At 46.0% G+C, this 21,699-nt stretch overlaps 1 protein-coding gene across 1 annotated transcript in view; it reads right to left on the reverse strand.

Annotated features, from left to right (window-relative positions):
* The window catches only part of dse (dermatan sulfate epimerase), a 102,361-nt gene extending 82,210 nt beyond the window's left edge, over positions 1-20,151 (reverse strand). Inside the window, exon 1 of the mRNA XM_038799635.1 lies at positions 19,835-20,151. The gene's annotated coding sequence lies outside the window, so the exon portion shown is untranslated. The remainder of the gene's footprint in view (positions 1-19,834) is intronic.
* Between the last annotated feature and the right edge of the window lie 1,548 nt (positions 20,152-21,699).

Consider the following 21,699-nt stretch of genomic DNA (forward strand, 5'->3'; position numbering starts at 1 on the left):
AAGTCCTTCTACAGCCCCCTGCTTCCGCAATACTACCTGTTTTTCTGCATATCTTGTATCATCTGCAAACGTAACAACAGTACCCTCAGTTCCTTCTTCCAGATCTTTAATGTATATTGTGAAAAGTTATGGTCCCAACATCGCCCCTTGAGGCACACCACTGTCATCCTGAAAAAGGCACCTTTATCCCCACTCTCTGCCTTCTGCCAGTCAGCCAATCCTCTATCCATGCCAGGATCTTACCCTTAACACCATGGGCTCTTAACTTATTTAACAGCCTCCCGTAGGGCACCTTATCAAAGGCCTTCTGAAAACCTAAATAGATCACATCCACTGGTTCTCCTTTGTCTAACTTCCTTGTTACCTCCTCAAAGAACTTTTTCTTATACAACCACTTCTGGTCCATGTCTCCACATACTGGTGTGGGATTCCTCCTCATTGTCCCATCTACTCCTGATTTTTCAAATAAAATTCGAAAAAAGTCGGGGGAAAAGGTCCAAACGTTCCGTCACGAGCGGAAGCTACCAAATGTGCGACCTCCTGCTCCATGGCCGCCACCGGATGTCCTCCTCAAATAACTCTTAACATATTTGTCAGACATGACCTCCCCTTCACAAAGCCGTGCTGACTCAGTCCTATTTTATCTTGCACTTCCATGTGCTCTTCAATCTCATCTTTAATAATGGACTCTAAAATCTTACCAATGACTGAAGTCAGGCTAACCGGCCTATAATTTCCCATCTTCTGCCTCCCTCCCTTCTTAAACAGGGTGTTACATTAGCCACTTTCCAGTCCACTGAGACCCTTCCTGTCGCCAGTGATTTCTAAAAGATCACCACCAATGCCTCCACAATCTCCTCAGCTATCTCCTTTAGAACCCTGGGGTGTAGGTCCAGATGATTTATCCACCTTCAGACCTTTCAGTTTCCCCAGAACCTTCTCCTTAGTTTCTCTGGTCCAAAAAAACAACCGTTCACCACTACTGTCTGTTTATTGTCGCTCAGCAACCTTTTACCCATGACGCCGCCATACCTTTTGTTCTATGGGCTTCAACTGCTAACAGGTTTGTCGTATGGAACTATTTGGAAGTCCATGTACACCATATCAACTACATTACCCACATCTGTTACTTCATTTTTACATTGAATCCCTACAATACATTGAGTCTGCACTGACCCTCGGAAAAAACACCCTCCCATACCCACTCCCACCCTAACCACGTAACCCCACCTACAGTTCACATCTTTGGACTGTAGGAGGAACTCGGAGGGAATCTACACAGACATGGTGAGAACATGCAAGCTCCACATAGGCAGTCACCGAAGGCCGGAATTGAACCTGGGTCCCTGGTGCTGTTAGGCAGCAGTGCTAACCAGTGTGCCAGCCAACAATTCAAACAAATTAGTGAAACACAATTTGCCTTTAACAAATCTGGACTGGCTTTCCTTAATTAATCCATTTTTTTTCCAAGGGACTGCTAATTTTGTCCCTCATTATAATTTCTAAAAACTTTGCTTCCACCAAAGTTAAACTGACTGTAGCTGCTAGACAGCTAGTGACAGACAAGGAAGTTGGAGTGGAGGGAGCAGGAGGTGGGTTACTGTTCAAGGAATTATGAAAAGTAGGTAGAAAATCAAGGACATGTACGTGGAATTACCCTTCACTGTCTGGTGAAGAGGTTTCTTCTGAATTCGCTATTAGATTTCTCCATGACTATTTTATGAAATTCTGCTGTTTCTCAAAAGTGGAAACACTCTCCATCCATTCTATCAAAATATTTCTTAATATTAATTAGTTCTATTAGATCATCTCACAGCCTTCTCTTTACCCATCCTTTCCTGATAGATATAACCTGATATTTCGAGTATAATTCCAGTGGATCTTTTTAGCACCCTTCCCTGTGTCTCGGTAGCATAGTGGTCAGCACGTTAGCACAGTGGTTAGCACTGTTGCTTCACAGCGCCAGGGTCCCAGGTTCGATTCCCAGCTTGGGTCACTGTCTGTGCGGAGTCTGCACATTCTCCCTGTGTCTGCGTGGGTTTCCTCTGGGTGCTCCAGTTTCCTCCCACAAGTCCCGAAAGACATGCTGTTAGGTGGACCCAACATCCTGAATTCTCCCTATGTGTATCCAAACAGGTACCGGAATGTGGAGACTAGGGGCTTTTCACAGTAACTTCATTGCAGTGTAATGTAAGCCTACTTGTGGCAATAAAGGTTATTATTATTATTATATTTTTGGGCAGCATGGTGGCACAGTGGTTAGCATTTCTGTCTCACGGTGTCGAGGTCCAAGGTTCGATCCCGGCTCTGGGTCACTGTCCATGTGCAGTTTGCACATTCTCCGCCTGTTTGCGTGGGTTTCGCCCCCACAACGCAAAGATGTGTAGGTTAGGTGGATTGGCCAAGCTAAATTGCCCCTTAATTGGAAAAAATGAATTGGACACTCTAAATTTATTAAAATAAAATAATTATATTTTTATAAATTCCTTTTTACGGGATGTGGGCTTCATTGGCTAGTCCAGCATTTGTTGCCCATCCCGAATTGCCCTACTGAAGGTGGTGGTGAGCTGCCTTCTTGAACTGCTACTTTCCATGTGGTATAGTTAAACCTACTGTACTATTAGAGAGGGAGTTTCAGGATTTTGACCCAGAACAGTGAAGGAACTTTAATATATTTCCAAGTCAGGATGGTGATTGACTTGGAGGGGAACTTCCAGGTGGTGGCGTTCTCATGTATCTGCTGCCCTTGTCCTTCTAAACGGTAGTGGTTGTGTGTTTGGTTGGTTTGCTTTTTATGTTCTTATTAATCTATGTCACCACTTTCATTGTGATTTACGGATCTCTAGCTCCAGATCCCCTTTCTTCTCTACTACTTATTATGCAAAATAATAATTATGACCTCCTTAGTTTTCTTACCAGAATACAGGACTTCAAATTGATCTGTGTTACAATTGACAAATTAATTTCATGCTCATTTTGCAAGTCTATTCATGTCTTCTTGTAATCTGTTGCAGTCATCTTTGTCAAGGATAATTAGGGATGGGACTGGCCTTGCCAGTGACACCACATTCCATGAATGAACAGATTAGAAACTTGGACTATCCCACTTCATCCCCACCCTTTCTCCACTTTAGTGTCCTCTACAAATTTAGAAATTGTGGGTGCGATCTACCAGCCATGTCGCGCACCCGACAGCCACTACGCCTCATGGGATAAATTGGTGAGAAACTCCCCAGGGCCCAAAAAAGTGACTAAGTGTGGTTAGATAGTGGTGGGGCACTCGCCAGCAGAGCCGATGGGAAACCCCCAACAAAACCCACCACAAATGGCAGAAACTTTTCCATTAAATCTGATTCCAAAGACTAAATCATTAATACAGTTTAAAAAAAAAAGAAATTTAGAGTACCCAATTATCAATTTTTATTACAATTAATGGGCAATTTAGCATGGCCAATCCACCTACCCAGCACATCTTTGGGTTATGGGGGTGAAACCCACACAGACACAGGGAGAATGTGAAAACTCCACATGGACAGTGACCCAGGGCCGGGTTTCGAACCCGGGTCCACAGCAAGGCAGTCCCACTGCTAACCACTGTGCCGCCCCATTAATGCAGATTTTGAACACCAACGCGTCCAGCATAAGTATTGTGGGAGCCCCACTTTCTATCTCTCCTCCTACTCTAGCTCACCACCTAGCTAAACTTTCAGCTACTTGAAATGAAAATCGCTTATTATCTCAAGTAGGCTTCAACGAAGTTACTTGTTCCCTGGTTCTGCATGCTCTGACCTTATTCATTAGTCTCTTGGAAATCTAAATGCATTCCATCTGCTACATTATGCTTATTTTTTTATCATTTCACAGTATGTCGGCATTGCTCGCGAGGCCAGAATTTATTTCCTATCCCTAATTGCCCTTGAGAAGATGGTGGTGAGCAGTCATCTTGAGCCGCTGCAGTACATGTTGTGTAGGTACACCTATTGTGCTGTTAGGGAGGGAGTACCAAGGGGTTTGACAGAAACAGTCAGGAATTATCAGTGGCAGCGCACCCACACCCGCAGGTTTTCCGATGGAGTGAGGTGGCCACAATAGGAAACCCCATTGGCCGGCTGCGGGGACAGAGAATCCCGCTGCCGGCGGGGGTGCGGCGCTCCATAAAACGTGGCTGGGGGACCGGAGAATCCCGCCCTATATGTTCCAAGTCAGGTGGTTTGTGGCTTTATGGGGAACTTGCAGGTGGTCGTGTCCCCATGTACCTCGGTGGTAGAGTTCATGGGTTGGGAAGGTGTTGTCAAAGGACTTTCTCGGTTACCTCTTCAAAGAATTCAACAAGATTGGTCAAGCAAGACTTTCTTTCCCTTCTGACACACATGACTGTTCTTTATTCTATTTTTGTTTTTTAGTTTCTTTTTTTCCTTTAGTAGAGGTTGCATCATTTTTCCTCCTACCGATGTTAAGCAGTCTTCTTTCATGCTCGGCCAGAAGGCAGGTTCTTAGCTGATAGTCTGGTGTTGCTTTATTCTGAGCTGTTTTGCTTTGCAGTTTTTGTCAATAGTGACTTGCCTTTGCCTTTCAAGGCGGGGGGGGGAGGGGGGGAGGCAGGTGCCACGGTCTATGCCACTCTGAACAGGAACTGAATCCACCCTGTTGACGTTATTCAGAACCTAGCTAAACGAGCCACGCCATCCCGTCCCTGAAATGTCGTTCATATTCATGTCTCAACATGATAAATATTTTTAAATGCGCAGAGAAAAATGAATAAATGTCATCTGCAACGAAAACATTAATAGCTTTGTCGCATGCCCACATGGTGGGCAGTGGTTATCAATGAATGCCCTTTGCCACAGAGCAGTTATGTAGGCACATTCACAAACTGAGTACAAAATATTTTTGTTTTAAATAACTTTAAACTTTAACCCATGACAAAATTGGTATTGCAATTTATAACGAATACTGACATTGTGGCCCCTCAGTTTGCTTTCCGGTTACCATATCCTGAAAGGTACAATTACTATAATGATGGAGCCACTGCTGCAGTGTTCTGTAGACAGTTGTCATAAGTGAATTGTAGGAAGTAATGAGAACGTGAACAAAACATTTCTAGAGGTGAAAGTCTGAGCACAAAAGAGGGTGTATCCCACTCAAAACAAGATAAGCACCTCGGAGGCCTTAAGCTATTATCTCAAAACATACAATACTACATTTCCAGCACACCTGAGAATATTACACAGCTTACTTTCGTCATGTTGCATCATATCGCATATGTTAAATCTCTGCTCCACACCAGAAAAGGTTCCAACCCAACTTCCTCATCCTGCACAAACTGTGACGCACTACAAAGTGATATCCAATCTTCCCAATGTTGAACTTGAAGAAATTATTTCTCACCCAACATTAAATGCTTTTTCATCACTCTGCTAACAGGCAGTGAAAGGTGGTGGAGAGATAGACTTAGTGTCAGCAGCATACATATGGAAAACAGTCCATGTTTTGGGATGGTGTTGCCAATTGGCAGCATATGTATAAGGAAGAGGAAGGGGCCAAAAACGGTTCCTTAATGGGTTCTGTGTGTGATGGTGTGAAGTTGGGAGGAAATGTTGTTCCTTGGGAATGCTCTGCCACTGATCAAATATTTAAGAGTAGGACCAGGTGATGGCAGTTCTACTGAACTGGGCAACAAACAAGAAGTGGTGAAAGGTGATGGTGTGGTCGCCTATTCCAAGCAAGGAAGAAAGGTCAAGGAGGATGAGATGGGGTAATGTACCATGGCTACAATCAGAGAAAATGCCTTTTGTAACTTTGGTTACTTTGGGGCGGCAGGGTGGCACACAACACCAGGAACGTGGGTTTAATTCCAGCCTTGGGTGACTGTGTGGAGTTTGCACATTCACCCCGTGTCTGCGTGGGTTTCCTCCAATTTCCTCCCACAATCTAAAAATGTGCAGGTTAGATGAATTGGCCATGCTAAATTGCCCCTCAGTGTCCAAACATTAAGTGGGGATAAGGCAGGGGAGTGAGCCTAGTCAGGGGGCTCTTTCGGAGGGTTGGTGCAGACTCGCTGGGCCAAATGGCTTCCTTCTGCACTTTAGGGATTCTATGGTTGGGGTGGCACTGGAATTTGTGAGAGGTAGGCATGGACTTGCAATGCAATGGCATGTTCCAAGGACCTTGAAAAGAAATGGAAGTTGGAGAAGAGCTTGATAGTTGGTGAGGATAGAGGATTCAGGAGATTTTTTTGAGGTGGAAATGTTGTCTTGAGGCCATAAGAGAGGGAGACAATTTTGTTGCAGGAATCTCCAGCCCTTCTGGGAACAGAAAAGACCATTTCTGTCAGCTTGTTTTATGAACCACAATCTCTGATTTACAAAAAGCAGCATGAGAAATACATTTATTTTCTTTAAAATGTTCAGAGAAGGTGTAAATTAAAAGTCAGCATGCACAACACAACAGTGCGTGAGATTGAATAATTAATATTGTAACACAAGATGGTTAATGAGAAATGTTAAAGCATAATGAGAATATAGATAGTGATAATGCCAGAAACTGCATACGATAAATCAGAAGTGCAATGATTACATAATCAATCGGAATGTATTATTTTCAGCTGTACGTGACTGCACTTTAAAAAAATTGATTCCCTCCCTCCTCCTTCTGTGAGTTTTCTCTCTCTCTCTTCTGAAAGTGCTATCCTCTTTCTTAGGGTATATTCCCAAGAGGCATGCTGTTTAAACTTAAAAAGCATTATTGAAAGATTTCACTCATTAAAATTTGTTTTCACTTTATTTTTAGTTAACCATATTTCCTTGTTTTTCACTGATAACAAGCACTGCACTCAAATTATCTCCAATGTAAAGTGTTGTAGGAATCACAGAGTTCAATGGAGAATTTATTATTCTCAGATGTTAGACTCAACAGCATCTAATATGTTGCTGAATGCCTTGGCATTCCCTGGCACACAAACATGTTGGGCACACAGTGTTGGGGCAGCAGCTGATCATGTCGCCACAGTAACTGCATCTCTTACAGAGGTTGGCCTCATCATCTCTTTATCCAGATGAGACAATTACAAAGATCTACAATTCATTTTAACAGTCTTTTGGCTTTTCTGCAAGTTAACTCAACAAAATGTTTGATTATTTTTTCTTAAATTGCATGCTGAACACTAAGCTCGAAGGGAGGTAAATTAATTTGCCAACTGCCAGCTGATCTTTCGAAATTACAGTATACCTGCACAGCCACTTTTTGTTAAAATATATTCAGCTCAAAGCCCCACAACACTAAATCGAGCACCAATGTCACAGTAATAAAAATCAAATCCAGTTCACTTTCTGTTCGATACAAGCTAATCTCTGAATTTCAATTTTGTATGTTTTCTGTTTTAATTTAAAACACAATTCACGCCAATCTTTTAGGAGGTGACACAAACTTCTAACAGTTGGACAAAATGGGGGGGGGGGGGGGGGGGGGGTGTGATGGTGATGTACTGGTAATATCACTGGACTAGCATTCCAAATGCCAGTCTGAGGGAAATAGGTTCAAATCCCACCACAGCAGCTGGTGGAATTTAAATTCAATTAATGCATTTGGAATTGAAAGCTAGTCCTGGTAATGGTTGCTATGACATCTGTTGTTGATTGGTGTAAACTGGTTATTTAATTCATGGGATATCACTAGATGAGTAATCAAGAGGGCCTGGAGACATGGGCCGGGATTCTACCCTACCCGGTGGGGCGGGGGGTCCCAGCGTAGCAGAGTGGCGCCAACCACTCTGGCATAGGGCCTCCTCAAAGGTGCGGAATTCTCCGCACCTAGGGGCTAGGCCCATGCCGGAGTGGTTGGCGCCACACCGACTGGCGCCAAACCCGGTGCCAACGGCCTTTGACGCCCGCCGCCCGGCGTCGGGGCTGGCCGAAAGGCCTTCTCCGGTTTGCGCATGCGCCGGTGCGTCAGCGGCTGCTGATGTCACCACTGGCGCATGCGCGGTAGGGGGGTTCTCTTCCGCCTCCGCCATGGTGGAGGCCGTGGCGGCGGCGGAAGAAAAAGAGTGCCCCCACGGCACTGGCCCACCCGCCGATCGGTGGGCCCCGATCGTGGGGCAGGCCACCTTGGGGGCACCCCCCGGGGTCCGATTGCCCCGCGCCCCCCCAGGACCCCGGGGGCCCGCTCGCGCCACCAATCCCGCCGCCACCAGAGGTGGTTGAAACCACGTCGGCGGGATTGGCCTCTCAGCGGCGGGACTTCAGCCTTCAGTGGCTGTTTCTGGATAGATATTCTGACACATTTTGGACATTTGCCCTGAATACCATATAATCCACTTTTTAAGCTTATTTATTAGTTTTAAGGTTGCAAGCAACTTTACCACTCTATCATTGTTTTAAATGTAAAGTTACCCATTCTAAATAACCACAGATAGAATTAACATCAACGTTCAAATGATCTGTACAAAACATGGAGGGCTGGATTCTCCGCTTCAGCGGCTAATGGCCAGCTCGAACGGAGAATTAGTGGATGTTTTACAATGAATAAATTGGCGCAGACCCCTCACCGATTCCATGACCGGTGAGGGCCTAGCCGAGGCGCCTGGTGAAACTCCCTCCTCCTGTGCCTAGAATGACCGAGTCCCTGTCCGGTCATGTGCATGGCGACAACCTGCAGCGGTCGCGCGGTACAACATGGTGAGGGCCATGCACGGACCTGACTCGCCATCCACAAGCCACCCCACACCAGTCCCCCGAGCCCTCGCAGAAGCCCCCCAGCCTTGTGGCACAGATCCCGGCTGAGTATGGCGGCGCTGGGCACAGTCCGCAGCTGCCAGGCCAGGTTCCCGACCGCTGAGACAACACATGGCCTGCGTGGTCGGGAATCCGGCCCATTGGGGGTGGAGCATCGCGGAAGGCCTGCCAATGATGCACCAATACCAATGCTGTTGCAAAGGCGCGTGACGCAATGACACTATTTCGGAGGGGGCGGAGCATGGCTGCCCGGTGTCAAACTGACACAGGCCCCGATTTGGGCATCGTAGTTGATTCTTCGCCCGATCACCAATTATGACATTGGCGTCAGGCAAGAGAGAATCCCGTCCAGAGTCACTAATAGGGATCTGATTTAATATCAGTCAAATGAAGTCTGAGACGATGAGCTCAAGATATCAATCATTAGGGCATGACAGCATACTTCCCCGATTCTGAACAAATTTTTTTTTTCTTTATTCATTCATGGGATGTTGGCGTCACTGGCTGGCCAGTATTTGTTGCCCATCCCTGAGGGCATTTAAGAGTCAACCGCATTGCTGCGGGTCTGGAGTCACATATAGGCCAGACCAGGCAAGGATACAGATTTCCTATCCTAAAGGACATTAGTAAGCCAGATGTGTTTTTATAACAATCGGCAGTGGTTTCATGGTCATCATTAAACTTTTTAATTCCATATTTTTATGGAATTCAAATTTCACCATCTGCCCTAGCGGGTTTCAAACCCATGTCCCCAGAGCATTATCCTGGGTCAGTGATGATACCACTATGCTATTGCCTCTTCCCCAAGTGCAAGGAAAATATGAAAATATTATCTTATCTTAGTAGGAAGTCATAGAAGTAACAGAAACAAACGTTAATGGGAGATTTAGATTTATTGTTAAGAGTACTGATGTACAGTGAAAAGTATTGTTCTGCATTTAAGAGGAGGGATGGTCCCATATGTAATTGACACCTTGGAGGAGCGGTCAGGGGACAATGGGAAATTAAATCAATAGATGACCGTTACACTTGAGAAACCAATTAGAAACTGATCACACACCCCTTAAGTAAATTAGGAAATAGCACACCCTCAATTAGGCCAATCAGAATCATTGACCACGCTGTGAGTTGTGGCTTGTAAAGAGTTAATAAGCAGTAGTTTTCACTGAGCAGGTTGCATTTCAAGTGCCTGCAGTCCAAAGGGAAGCAGAAGATACTGAGGAAGAAGAGACACCAAGTGTCAAACTGTGCTCAAGGCTGAACTGGAAGCAAGAGCTCTAGTACACTAGTCAAGTCCCCTAAGTTACTTCACCAAACTGTCTCCTGCCATCTATATGGTCTAAAACAGGGGTGGGCAAACTTTTCCGTGCAAGGGCCACATTCAGAAATTCACAATTTTAAAGGGCCGCATAGTATATTAAGTAAAATAATTAATATTTAAAATAGCCAAAATAAAAGGTTTTTAAAGAAAAAAAAGCAATTAATTTTTATTAATTAATATTTTAAAGTAGAAACTGCACATGAAACACATGTTGTGCCGAGCAATGATCACCCTACTCAAGTCAACGTATCCACCCTATACCAGTAACCCAACAGCCCCCCCATTAACCTTAAATTAAAAAAAATTAAAAAAAAATTTTTTTTTTAATGACTTGATCTTGGTGGGCCGCATAAAGACCTTTGGCGGGCCACATGCGGCCCGCGGGCCGTAGTTTGTCCACCCCTGGTCTAAAATGAACACAATTCAAATTTAAGTTCAAATAATACTTAAAACTTATACCACAGCCCATGAAAGAATAAAGAAAAGAGGACATCAAGTAATGGCTTCAACCAAAATGAGTCAACCACAAATTTGCTGTTCTATACATTTTATTAAGTTTGACAAATTGTTAATACTACAAAATTGTAGTTTCACTACATTAGTGATTAATGATCACTAGGTTAGTAATTCTTTTTCCATTGAACCCTATCATCCTATTACTAGAAACTGTAGCGATCATCAACTGGGGATAGGAGAGATGCATTCCTGAGGTCTAAATTCTATCATCATTATTCCTGGAATCTTCTATAATGTTGCCAAATTTCTGCCCATCATTTGCAGATGTCTGAATTGTCCAGGCAAGTTTCTGTCCCTGTCATAGCACTGAAACAGCCCTTATCAAATTCACAAATTACACCCTATGTGACTGTGATCGTGGTTACTATGCCTCCTCATCCTCCTCTGCCTCTCTGTAAGCCTTTGACGCAGCTGACCAAATGATCCACGTACAATGCCTTTACTCCAACACCAAGTTGGGCGGGATTGTTGCCACTTGGTTCCATTCCTATCTATCACCCAGTCATAAAATCAACAGTAATGGTTTCTCTTCCCACTCCCACACCACCTGATTTCTCCAAGAATCTACCTTTTACTCCTTTCTATTTCAAACCTCCATGCTACCCCTCGGTGAAATCGTCCAAAAGCCTAATAACAGCTCCTATATTTATGTTGATGACACCCTGCTCTATCTGACCGTCACTTCACACGATCCCTCCACGACCTCTGACCTGATTCACTGCTTGTCTATGAGTAAAATTTCCCTCCAACTAAATGTTGAAAAACAAGTCCACTTTGGGGACAGCACTGGCAACAGTACTGGGGAAAGGGGAAGATGTTCTGATGGGATGGGCTGCACTTAAACCAGGCTAGAAGAGTTCTGGTAAATGTAATAACTAACTTGGTGGATAGGGTTTTAAATTATTGGTGCATGCATGCATGGGTGTAATAGGATGCAGGAACAGGTACATTCAAAAGCAGAAAGAAATATGCAACTCTATAGTGCAAAGTGGCAATCTCGTAAAAATAAGCCAAGTGGGGCAGAAATGGACAGTTAGTTTAACAAAGTTAAGAGGATATTAGCGACTCAGATTACATCAGAGAAAAGTAGAACAAATTTAAAGTTAAAGGCACTATTTCTGAATATGCAAAGCATTCAGAGCAAAATAGATGAAGTAAGGTGAGAGTGGCCTTCTCTTAACACAAAGGTCCTGTGCAAACCTGGTCAATGCAAATCATGGGGAGAACTCTCCACTGACAAAAAGCATACCTAACACAAAGGAACTTGTGGCTGTTGAAGTCCAATCATCGCAGTCCCAGAATATGGCTACAAGAGCTCCTCAGACTCCTACTCTTCCCATCTTCAGCCGCTTCATCACTACCTTCCCTCCATCAGAAGTAGGGATGTTTGCCCGTGATTGCACAGTCCTCAATATCATTCTCTATTCTGCAGATACAGAAGCAGCCTGTGCCCAAATGCTGCAAGGCCTGGACAACACTCAGGTTTGGGCCACTAAAGTGCAACTAACATTCATGCCATGCAAGTGCCAGACACTAACCATGTCCATCAAGAGAGAATCTAACCATCTCCCATTAACATTCAATGGCACTACCATTGCTAAAATTCCCCATAAACAACATCCTGGGAGTTACCATTACTTAACTGGGCCAGCCATATAAATACTGTGGCTACAATAGTAGGTCAGCGGATGAGAATTCTACAGCATCTCTTTACTGACCAAAGCTTGTCCACCTTCTACAAGATATAGGGCATGATCGAACAGCCATGCCATGCTCGAAAAGCAATTCATCGTGGAACAGTGTGGCCGATAGAAGCCAGGAAACCCCACTCCTGTGATGTACCTGGCTCGCAACGTCTCACTAGATCGCCCCATTGTGGACGGGATCACATTTTAGTAAATCTGCATATTAAAGCGAGACATCTAGTCTCCCTTTAACATGCAGTTATCCGGGGTACCCGAGGCATTGGGATCTATCCCTTTCACCTCGGAGATCTCAGGCGAACGCCGTTCAGTACTGGTCTCCGTAAACGGGACCAGGTGGATCGACATCTCCCAGGGATTGGAGGCCCCCAGGTGCATGCCTTTTGGACAGGGTGGGGGCAGTGCCAGTTTGGCACCCTGCCAGTGCCAGTCTGGCACCCTGGCATTGCTACCTGGGTGTCAGCTGGAAGGGGCACTGTACAGGTTGATACTGCCAAGGTACCATGCTTCCGTTTTTCTGTGCAGTGGTGATCGGGCCGGGGGTGCCCTGCGTGGGTCTTGGTGGGTATGCAGGGTGGGGCGGGGGCAGCCCAGGGACCCTCCCATAGTGCATTGGGGGGGTCCCAAGGACCCTCCCATAGTGCATTGGGGGGGACCCAAGGACCCTCCCATTGTACATTGGGGCTTGTAGAGAGTGGCTTCAGGGGCTCCAGGGACCTCGCGCTACACTGAAGGGGTTCTGGCGAGTGAAGCTCCTCGGTGCAGAAAATGGGGCTATGTGCAGCCTCAGCCATGCATTCTCCACTGAGGCCCCCTATCTAACCTGGGTGCCTTGTATCATTGTGTTTCTCAGTGCTGTGAGCGCTGGGAAACAGATGGCTAAACGCTTCTGTTTCAAGAAGCTTATCAGCATCCTGGACAAAACAGCCTAGTTCAACACTTCAGGAGCGCGGAGTGTGCTTTTTTTTCAGCGAGAGCTGTAACCAGGGGGCTGTTTGCAGTTTGCAGTGCGTGGGAGGAGCTGAACGGGAGCGGTAAGTTTCCCTATTTTAAAAAAAAACTTACCTTGCAGTTTGCAGTGCATGGGAGGAGCTGAACGGGAGCAGTAAGTTACCCTATTTTTAAAAACCTACCTTGCAGGAGCGGTGCGTGGGAGGAGCTGAGTGGGAGCGGCCGAATTGCGCTCTGGGAAGGTGAGTGAACTGATATATTTGGGCAGCGGCTAAACCCGAGACACTACACGTGTAGTGTCTCCACCCCGCCCTCCTCCTCTAACCAAAACAAAAGACTGTTGATAAGGAGCAGCGGACTTCAGATTCTCGGCGGGAGCAGTGGCGAGGGGTCGTTGGGAAGGTAAGTTTACCTCTTTAAAACTTTAAAAACTTACCTGGAAGGGTGACATCACAGCAAAGCAGTGACCTGATTGGCTGGTAAGGAAAGTGCTCCAATTAGCAGCAGCTGGGAGAAATTTAACTCTTTCTGTGTTGGTGAGTATTGTGATTGGTAAGTAAAGTCTTTGTTCCTTTCACTTATTAATTATTTGATAGTATAGTTTGTAGTCAGTTAAGGTAAAGGGTAAAAATGGCAGGAGATCCCAGACCCGTGTTATGCTCCTCGTGCGCAATGTGGGAGTTCAGGGACCCGGCCGATGCCCCTGACTCCTTCATGTGCGCAAAGTGTGTCCAGCTGCAGCTCCTGTTAGACCGCATGACGGCTCTGGAGCTGCGGGTGGACTCACTTTGGAGCATCCGCGATGCTGAGGAGGACGTGGATAGCACATTCAGTGCGTTGGTCACACCACAGATTAGGATTGGTGAGGGAGACAGGGAATGGGTGACCAAAAGGCAGAGAAAGAGCAAGAATGCAGTGCAGGTGTCCCATGCAGTCATCTCCCTCCAAAACAGGTATGCCGTTTTGGATACTGTTGGGGGAGATGACTCGCCAGGGGAAGGCAGTTGTAGCCATGCTCATGGCACTGTGGCTGGCTCTGCTGCACAGAAGGGCGGGAAAAAGACTGGCAGGGCTATTGTCATAGGGGATTCAATTGTAAGGGGAGTAGACAGGCGTTTCTGTGGTCAAAAATGAGACTCCCGAATGGTATGTTGCCTCCCGGGTGCACGGGTCAGGGATGTCTCCGATCGGCTACAGGACATACTGAAGGGGGAGGGTGAACAGCCAGTTGTCGTGGTGCATATAGGCACCAACGATATAGGTTAAAAAAGGGATGAGGTCCTACAATCAGAATTTAGGGAGTTGGGAGATAAGTTAAAACGTAGGACCTCAAAGGTAGTAATCTTGGGATTGCTACCAGTGCCACGGGACACTCAGAGTAGAAATTCAAGAATAGTCAGAATGAATACGTGGCTTGAGAGATGGTACAGGAGGGAGGGGTTCAGATTTTTGGGACATTGGAACCGGTTCTGGGAGCGGTGGGACCATTACAAATCGGATGGTCTACACCTGGGCAGGCTGGAACCAATGTCCTAGGGGGTGCTTTTGCTAACACTGTTGGGGAAGTTTTAAACTAATGTGGCAGGGGGATGGGAACCAGATTAGGAAGTTAGAGGTCAGTAAAGAAGCAGCAACTAACACCAGTAAGTTACGAGATAATAAACTCAATGTGACTAAGGGGAAGAGTAGACAGGGAAGAGGTGATGAACGCAAAGGGACAGGTGGTCTGAGGTGCATTTGTTTTAATGCGAGAAGTGTAGCAGGTAAGGCAGATGAACTTAGGGCTTGGATCAGTACCTGGGAATATGATGTTATTGGTATTACTGAGACTTGGTTGAGGGAAGGGCAGGATTGGCAACTAAATATCCCAGGGTATAGATGCTTCAGGAGGGATAGAGAGGGAGGTAGAAGGGGGGGGGGGGGAAGTTGCATTACTCATCAGAGATGATATCACAGCTGTGATTAAGGAGGGCACGATGGAGGATTCGAGCACTGAGGCAATATGGGTGGAGCTAAGAAATAGGAAGGGTGCAGTAACATTGTTGGGACTTTACTACAGGCCTCCCAAAAGCGAGCATGAAGTAGAGGTACAAATATGCAGACAGATTATAGAAAAATGTAGGAGCAATAGGGTGGTTGTGATGGGAGATTTTAACTTCCCCAACATTGAATGGGATTTGTGTAGTGTTGGAGACGTAGATGGAGCAGAGTTTGTAAGGAGCATCCAGGAGAGTTTTTAGAGCAGTATGTAAATAGTCCAACTCGGGAAGGGGCCATACTGGACCTGGTATTGGGGAATGATCCCAGCCAGGTGGTTGATGTTTCAGTCGGTGATTACTTTGGGAATAGCGATCACAATTCCGTAAGTTTTAGAATACTCATGGACAAGGACAAGAGTGGTCCGAAAGGAAGAGTGCTAAATTGGGGAAAGGCCAAGTATAACAAAATTTGGCAGGAGCTAGGGAATGTGGATTGGGAGCAGCTGTTTAAGGATAAATCCACATTTGAAATGTGGGAGTCTTTTAAGGAAAGGTTGATGAGAGTGCAGGACAGACATGTTCCTGTGAAAATGAGAGATAGAAATGGCAAGATTAGGGAACCATGGATGACGGGTGGAATTGTGAGACTAGCTAAAATGAAAAAGGAAGCATTCATAAGATCGAGGCAACTCAAAACTGATGAAGCTTTGGAGGAATATCGGGAATATCTGAAACGCGCAATAAAGAGGGCTGAAAGGGGTCATGAAATATCTTTGGCTAACAGGGTTAAGGAAAATCGCAAAGCCTTTTATTTGTATGTAAGGAGCAAGAGGGTAACTAGAGAAAGGATTGGCCCACTCAAAGACAAAAGAGGGAATTTATGCGTGGACTCAGAGGAAATGGGTGAGATTCTTAATGAGTACTTTGCATCGGTATTCACAAAGGAGAGGGACAAGACAGATGTTGAGGCTAGGGATGGATGTTTAAATACTCTAGGTCAAGTTGTCATACGGAAGGGGGAAATTTTGGGTATTCTAAAAGACATAAAGGTGGACAAGTCCCCAGGACCGGATGGGATCTATCCCAGGTTACTGAGGGAAGCGAGGGTCGAAATAGCTGGGGCCTTAACAGATATCGTTGCAGCATCCTTGAGCACGGGTGAGGTCCTGGAGGACTGCAGAATTGCTAATTGTTTAAGAAGGGTAGCAGGGAAAATCCAGGGAATTATAGACCTGTGAGCTTGATGTCAGTGGTAGGCAAACTGTTGGAGAAGATACTGAGGGATAGGATCTATTCACATCTGGAAGAAAATAGACTTATCATTGATAGGCGTTTGATAAGGTTTCCCATGGTAGGTTGATGGAAAAAGTGAAGTCGTACGGGGTTCAGGGTGTACTAGCTAGATGGATAAAGAACTAGCTGGGTAACAGGATACAGAGTGTAGTTGTGGAAGGAAGTGTCTCAAAATGGAGAAGGGTGACTAGTGGTGTTCCACAGGGATCTGTACTCGGACCACTGTTGTTTGTGATCTACATAAATGACCTGGTAGGCAAACTGTTGGAGAAGATACTGAGGGATAGGATCTATTCACATCTGGAAGAAAATAGACTTATCATTGATAGGCAATGCGTTTGATAAGGTTTCCCATGGTAGATTGATGGAAAAAGTGAAGTCGTATGGGGTTCAGGGTGTACTAGCTAGATGGATAAAGAACTAGCTGGGTAACAGGATACAGAGAGTAGTGGTGGAAGGAAGTGTCTCAAAATGGAGAAGGGTGACTAGTGGTGTTCCACAGGGATCTGTACTCGGACCACTGTTGTTTGTGATCTACATAAATGACCTGAAGGAAGATATAGGTGGTCTGATTAGCAAGTTTGCAGATGATACTAAGATTGGTGGAGTTGCAGATAGCGAGGAGGACTGTCAGAGAATACAACAAAATATAGATAGATTGCAGAGTTGGGCAGAGAAATGGCAGATGGAGTTCAATCCAGGCAAATGCAAGGTGATGCATTATGGAAGATCAAATTCAAGATGGTCAATGGAAGGGTCCTGGGGACAATTGACGTACAGAGAGATCTGGGAGTTCAGGTCCATTGTACCCTGAAGGTGGCAACGCAGGTTGATAGAATGGTCAAGAAGGCATACAGCATGCTTGCCTTCATCGGACGGGGTATTGAGTACAAGAGTTGGCAGGTCATGTTACAGTTGTATAGGACTTTGGTTAGGCCACATTTGGAATACTGAGTGCAGTTCTGGTCGCCACATTACCAGAAGGATGTGGATGCTTTGGAGAGGGTGCAGAGGAGGTTCACCAGGATATTGCCTGGTATGGAGGGTGCTAGCTATGAAGAAAAGTTGAGTAGATTAGGATTGTTTTCGTTGGAAAGACGGAGGTTTAGGGGGGACCTGATTGAGGTCTACAAAATTATGAGAGGTAGGGACAGGGTGGATAGCAACAAGCTTTTTCCAAGAGTGGGGGTGTCAGTTACAAGGGGTCATGATTTCAAGGTGAGAGGGGGAAAGTTTAAGTGAGATGTGCATGGAAAGTTTTTTACGCAGAGGGTGGTGGGTGCCTGGAACACTTTACCAGCGGAGGTGGTAGAGGCGGGCACGATAGCATCATTTAAGAGGCATCTAGACAGGTATATGAATGGGCGGGAACAGAGGGAAGTAGACCTTGGAAAATAGGAGACAGGTTTTAGATAAAGGATCTGGATCGGTGCAGACTGGGAGGGCCGAAGGGCCTGTTTCTGTGCCGTAATTTTCTTTGTTCTTTGTTTTATCACCATCTGAAACATTCACTCCTACCAGCACTGTTGCACAGCAGTATGCACCATCTACAAGGTGCTCTGTAGCAACTCACCGTGGTTCCTTCTGAACCCACGACCTTCACCACTTAGATGGACAAGGCTAACAGGCGCATGAGGGCACCACCACACACCAATTCCAATCCAATCCTGACTTGGATCGATATCATTCTTGCTTCACTGTCATTGGGGAAAAATCCTGGAACTCCATCCCATATTGTGAATGTACCTCCACCACATGCATTGCAGTGGTTCAGAAGACAGGTCTCCACACCCTTCTGAGAGGCAATTAAGGATTGCCAAAAAATAAATTGGAAAAAGAAAAAGAGCTATTTCTTTTCTGCAGCAGGCTTGAAAACCACACTGAAAGGATTCAAGCATGGAGTTACACAAAAGTTGGGGACAGATTTGTGAGGCGGCAATGCATTCAAGGACTTGAAAAGCAAAGGAATCTGGGAATGCATTAGAAATTGTAAAGTTAGGGCAGCACGGTGGCACAGTGGTTAGCATTGCTGCCGACAGCACCGAGGACCCGGGTTCGAATCCCGGCCCTGGGTCGCTGTCCATGAGGAGTTTGCACATTCTCCCTGTGTCTGTGGGTTTCACCCCCACAACCCAAAGATGTGCAGGCTAGGTGGATTGGCCACGTTAAATTGCCCCTTAATTGGAAAAAATAATTGGGTACTCTAAATTAATTTTTTTTAAATAGAAATTTAAAGTTATAGAACTTTGAAGATTGCTGCTTTGAATATTCAAAGACAGTAGATACACACTGCCTTGATTCACTAAGGTTTGCCGGACGATTGTAACTTGCCTTTCTTTGTGCTACACACAGAGTAGAGTTGGTACCATCGGAAATCGAATGGGCTAAACGGCCACATTCTGCAAAGTAAACTTCTATAAATTTATGTACCAGTTGTTCGTTTGGAGAAAGTTGTCTTTAATAAGGGGCTGTCACTGCCACATGTTTTTATTCCACTATTTCTACAGTAGAATACAATAATGCCACTTCGAGGGAGTGAATAGAAACTAGTGATTAAAGAGTTAAGAAAAAGATTTTATCAAAGCTTACTGAGCATTTTTTTTTCAGTTTATGGCAACTCAATCTAAAAAGGGAAACAAATGAGGTTTGAGTTGTTTGCAGCTTCACGTTTCCAGGAAAATACACGAGATCCGTGCGCCCTCACCCTGGCACCGAGTAGAAAGCATGGGAGACAACCAGCCTCCTCTCTGGGGTTGCTGCTTCCTCAATGACCATTCCGGCCGCTCCGTGGCTCACGCCACACGAGTGGGTCGGACAGAGGCTCCGAAATCCTTCCGCAGTCGGGGTAGGGGAGATGGAGAAACGACCAGCACACGGGTTAAAATCAGACCTCGGCAGTCAGCACATATCCCTGGCAGCCTCTCCCTGCACAGGCAGAGTCCACCGGGGTTGTTCTTAAAGGGCATAAAGTATCTGGGGGGAGAACTAACCAGGGGGACATGGGGGGGGGGGGGGGGGGGGGGGACAAAACAGCCCTTTCTCTCCCCACCCTGGGGCTTCCAACAAACCGAGTCACTTTAAACTCCATTAACCTCCTGTGCTCCAGCCCAGAAGTGAATGATTTACAGCAAGGTTCAGCCAGTAACACTAAGCACCCTCCCTGGTGGGCAGCCCCTCAGAGAGGTCCCAGGACACCACATTCCCGGGTCATTTCCTTCAATCTCCAATTGGAAACGCAACCCCGGGGGGGACACAAGGAGAACATGCATGGAATTTTCAACTGGCTGTTTGCTTTTCCATTCTCTCTCTCTCTCTCACTCTCTCCGAAATTCCTGTTACCTTTTATTTTCCGCCGTGGGTCCCGATGGATGCGAGGTGGTATCCGGTTTTGTTTTGATCCCAGGAGGTGGGATCCGGAGGTAAGGCGGAGAGAAAGGCGCTGAGCGCTGCTATTCCCAAAGACGGTGCATTTCCAGCTGATGGTGAGGGCGGGAGCCCACCAGAACTCTCAGTGTAACAGTGAGGAGGAGGGGAATGGCAACGTCACCAGTAACAGATGAGTGGCTGGAAGGCAGTGAGGGGAAAGTTGGGAGAATGAGGGAGGAAGAAGAGTGCAAGAGGGAGTGAGGGAGAGGAAAATGAGGGAGAAGAGTAAGAGGAAGTGAGTGAGGGGGAAGAGTACAAGGGAAAGTGAGAGAGGAGAGAGAGGGAGGAGAGTGAGGGAGAAGAGTAAGGGTCAGCGAGTGAGGGAGAAGAAAGCAAGAGGGAGTGGAGGAATGAGGGAGAAGAGTAGGGGGCACTGAGTGAGGGAGAAGAAAGCAAAAGGGAGTGGAGGAGGGAGGAATGAGGGAGAAGAGTAAGGGCCAGTGAGTTAGGGAGAAGAGAGCAAGAGGGAGTGAGGAAGAGGAGAATGATGGGGAAAAGTAAGGGGGAGTGAGATTGAGGGAGAAGAGTGGAAGGGAGAGTGAAGAAGAGTGCAAGGGAAGGTGAGGGAGAGGAGGGTGAGGGAGAAGCGTGGAAGCGGGAGTGAGGGAGAAGAGTAAGTGGAAGTTGAAATAATGGAAAGCGAGTGAGTGAGAAGAGAGCAAGGGGGAGTGAAGGAAAGGAGAGTGAGAGAGGGAGATTAAGAGAGAGGTTTGGGATGAATGAGGAGCTGGGTGCAGCTACATCAACCCCCGGCAGGCTGCGAAGACCACAATGAACGACAAACTACAATATGACCACAACTGGTCAGGGAAACGTTCTGCAACACAAGAAGTATCGACTTAAACAACCCGATTGAGAGGGAGCTAATGCAGTTCGTACATTTCGAAAGTGAAAATTGACTATTGCGCGCTTTGGGCTTAATCTAGCACCTTTCCCTCACTCGGGGAGTCAGAGTGAACACAGGAGAAGCCAAGTGTGGGTAGGTAAAATGCAGCTTGGGGGAAACAAGGTGCGGACAAATTGGGGTCAGGTCTGAGGAACAACGAGGCACTTGAGGGGATAAAGGAGAACGAGGAGCTGACAATGGGCAGGGAGCAGGCGGGAAGATGACGATCGCTGTTAATGAGACTGAGTTTGAGTTTAACAAATGCTGGCAATGGGCAAAGAAAAGGCAGGAAAAGGGCTAAAGTGAATACATATGGATGGGAAGAGAGTCTTATCAAATTACCAGATTTGAAAATTGCAAAATCACGGCGTTAAGATTTGGCAGAGAAAGCAAACAAGGAATGGGGGACTTCAGAAATCTAACTTAGTAACATTAACTCAGTTATTGTCGTGGAAATAGTTTAAGCGGCAGAATTATTTACATTATAAAATAAAAATATCGTGAGTGCTAAAAACATCAAGCGGGGCAGGCGGCATCTGCTGAGGGGGGGGGGGGGGGGTGACCTTTTATCAGAGCTATGTAGATTGTTTTTGCTTTCTTGTTTAGAGTGATGACTGAATTCATCACATCCCTTGGTTGATTCTGATGATAGAGAGTTAGCGGGTTAGGTGGTGCTGCTGGTTAATGATCTGGGTGCAGTTGATACTTCACCACAATGCTGCTCGACTCTTACGATGACTATTCCAGCTACAGTTTGCCAGCATTTGCAGTTATCATTACAGCCTTGATTGAAGCATGGACAAAAGTGCTGAATTCAAGATAACAAGGCGGCGTTTTACCAAGTGTGGCAGCACGAAGCCGTAGCGAAACCGAGATCATTGTGAATTGAAGG

The sequence above is a fragment of the Scyliorhinus canicula genome, chromosome 6, assembly GCF_902713615.1.
Source record: "Scyliorhinus canicula chromosome 6, sScyCan1.1, whole genome shotgun sequence".
NCBI lineage: Eukaryota > Metazoa > Chordata > Chondrichthyes > Carcharhiniformes > Scyliorhinidae > Scyliorhinus > Scyliorhinus canicula.